General features: G+C 48.1%; 1 protein-coding gene across 1 annotated transcript in view; it reads left to right on the top strand.

The window, feature by feature from the left end:
- LOC108801700 (rab proteins geranylgeranyltransferase component A 1-like) overlaps positions 1-3,363 on the top strand; it is a 48,063-nt gene that overhangs the window by 10,384 nt on the left and 34,316 nt on the right. The window lies entirely within an intron of this gene.

Here is a 3,363-nt window from a genome sequence, read left to right as displayed (position 1 = left end):
ACCAATCACTAAATTCCCTTTTTTTAATTAACCTAATGCTGTGGTCCAGAGGCTTCTCTCCTACTCCCCTGTTTCCTTACAGCTGTGTCCCAAGTCACTGCCTGCATACACAGAGCACCACAGTTTGCTGTTTATGGGGCTGTGTAGCTGCAGACCGCTCAGGGTGCCCATGCTGACCTGTGTCCACTGCCAAAAGAGCCTACAATGGGAACGTGAGCATCATAACTGGGCCACTGAGCAAGAGCAATGGGAGAAGGTGGCCTGGTCTGTTGAATCATGTTGATGTTCGGGTGCGTGTGTGTCACTTACCTGGGGTAGAGATGACACCAGGATGCACTATGGGAAGAAGACAAGCCGACGGAGGCAGTGTGATGCTTTGAACAATGTTCTGCTGGGAAACCTCAGGTCCTGCCATTCATGTGGATGTTACTTTGACACGTACCACCGACCTAAACATTGTTACTGACCAAGTCCCCCCCTTCATGGAGACGGCATTCCCTGATGGCAGTGGCCTCTTTCAGCAGGATAATGAGCCCTGCCACACTGCACACATGGGGGAATAATGGTTTGAGGAACACAACAATGAGTCTGAGGTGGTGACTTGGCCTCCAAATTCTCCAGATCTCAATCCAATCGATCATCTGTGGGATGTGCTGGAGAAACAAGTCCGATCCATGGAGGCCGATCACCTTACAACTTACAGGACTTAAAGGATCTGCTACTGACGGCTTGGTGCCGGATACCACAGCACACCTTCAGAGGTCTAGTGGGGTCCATGCCTGGACGGGTCAGGAAAAGGGGGACCTACTCAATATTGGGGGGGGTCATCCAGATACAACAGCATACCTTCAGAGATCTAGTGGAGTCCATGCCTGGATGGTCAGGAGAAGGGGGACCTACTCAATATTGGGGCAGGGGGTCATCTAGATACCACAGCATACCTTCAGAGGTCTAGTGGAGTCCATGCCTGGCTGAGTCAGGAGAAGGGGGACCTACTCAATATTGGGGCAGGGGGTCATCTAGATACCACAGCATACCTTCAGAGATCTAGTGGAGTCCATGCCTGGATGAGTAAGGAGAAGGGGGCCCTACTCAATATTGGGGCGGGGGGTCGTCTAGATACCACAGCATACCTTCAGAGATCTAGTGGAGTCCATGCCTGGCTGAGTCAGGAGAAGGGGGACGTACTCAATATTAGGGGAGGGGGTCATCTAGATACCACAACACACCTTCAGAGGTCTAGTGGAGTCCATGCCTGGATGGGTCAAGAGAAGGGGGGCCTACTCAATATTGGGGCGGGGGGTCGTCTAGATACCACAGCATACCTTCAGAGGTCTAGTGGAGTCTTGAGCACAGACTAATAAATAACTGTTCACACAACACTTTTATCACTCTCTTTGTTTCCATTTTTTTTTATACTTAAACTGAGACACAAACAATGACAGGATATATCAATGTCTCCTTTGTTACAGTGAAGGGAACGGGGTCGGCTTTGACGCGCAGAACCTGTAATGTGAAAATAATGTACATCCAGAGATTGTTCCTTGTTTCTTTCGTCCATAATGATATTTGGAATCATTTACTCGTTCGGTAAAATACGTTCTAGCGATAACTCTCCCAAAGGTCAGCGCCATTATTACCGGGGGGGGGGAGGAAAGTTAACCTGATTGTATTCCGTTGGGAATTGATGGGAACGGTACGCGGGACTGATTTGGAGCAGCTTTATGCAATGGAAATGCAAATTAAAGTGACAGTTGTATGTAACATGCAGATTCTAATGGTGTTTTCTGAAACATGGATCTTGTGCTGTTTTGAAGGCCACACTATCTGCATGGAGTTTTGAGTGCGCTTCTGTGGGGGTTTTCTCCCACACTCCAAAGACATCATTGGCTCCTGTGTAAAATTGTATAATATTCTACTGAGCGCGCCCAAGATGGCTACCTTACCCTCTGCCCCAACAGCAGATAAAAGCACTTCAATTAAATGATAAAGAGGAGGCGGGATCTCCTTAGGTGCTGTGTTAATAGTCCCAGATTATTTGCATTGTCCATCTTGCATCGTGATGGGGCTGTGTGGGTGGAGCCAAATTCAAATAATTGCAATATGCTGCAGGCAGAAGCACCTGGTGATACAAGTAAGGGGGGGAGGGGGTCATTTTGGGTTTGCAGATGTTATATGTGAACACGATTCATGGTACACCCTAGATATGCTCTATAAAGTGGACGTAGCCTTTAAATCGTTTGCTTGAAGACACCAAGAAAATAATTCCACGTCCCAGCCCAGCGTGTGCTCTCCGTGTCACGCACACAGATCGCGCCCGCCTCATTTGTGTGATTAACATTTTGCGGTTCTCGCCGCGCGTGTAAAGTACGCGGCCATTATACAATTACAGCGGCAGGAAGGATGAGGCCTCAGCGCGACCTCTGACCCTTCCCTGCACCCGCGTATCATTTAACGTTATCCTCGGATGTCGTCTGACGGTGTCGCATTAACCGGAGTGCCTCTGATGTCATCGCCTTCGCAGCAGAGCTTGATCTATATGTCTGCTGAGAGGGGCCGCGCAACCCCGCCGCGTCCCCCGGATTAATCTCTTCATTTTATGTCAGTGCAGAACGGCAGGGACGCGGCCCGCGCTGCCCCGTGTCGCTCCGGAGTCAGCTGCGAGTTATTTGTAGAATATATTCTCTGCTTTGTCTTGTCTGAACCGTGTCACATCTCTTCTCTATATCTTCGTCTTTCAGTAAATCTATTTCTTCTTATTTTGTATTTGTGTCAAATAAATGAAACTTCTTTTTTTTTGTAAGGATGAGTGTTACTTTGTTATTAAAAACTCATTGTTTGCTGATTGGCATAGCGGCTCGTTGAATGGGTGAAGGATATATCTTCTATGATGTAAATCCAAACTGATCCAGTCAGCAAAATCTATAGTTCTCCTTTAAAGATTTCAGATAAAACAATTCTGTCTCAGAATCGTACAAGTCAGCCTGGGACTAGTTCAGAGACCGATGGCATGGAAGTCAGTGCGCCTTAAACTGCAAAATCCATCTTCTCTGCACTCCTCTGTTTGTAAAAACCGTAATCGGTTATCTACATCTTGGCACTTCCTCCAGTGGGGTGACAATGTTGCCTGTGCATGGTTGTACTGCATAGAGCGGCAGCATAGTCACCCCCTGACTACCCTAATCCAAAGCTGCCCTTCAGTAAAGTCTGGGTGGGATTGCATTGTTTGTGAGTGGAGTGGTCTGGGTGGGATTGCATTGTTTGTGAGTGGTCTGGGTGGGATTGCATTGTTTGTGAGTGGTCTGGGTGGGATTGCATTGTTTGTGAGTGGAGTGGTCTGGGTGGGGTTGCATTGTTTGTGAG

Source organism: Nanorana parkeri, unplaced genomic scaffold, assembly GCF_000935625.1.
Source record: "Nanorana parkeri isolate BGI_ZX_2015 unplaced genomic scaffold, ASM93562v1 scaffold2449, whole genome shotgun sequence".
NCBI classification, from domain to species: domain Eukaryota; kingdom Metazoa; phylum Chordata; class Amphibia; order Anura; family Dicroglossidae; genus Nanorana; species Nanorana parkeri.
The sequence above is the reverse complement of the archived record's forward strand: the minus strand, read 5'-3'. Positions and strand labels throughout refer to the sequence as shown.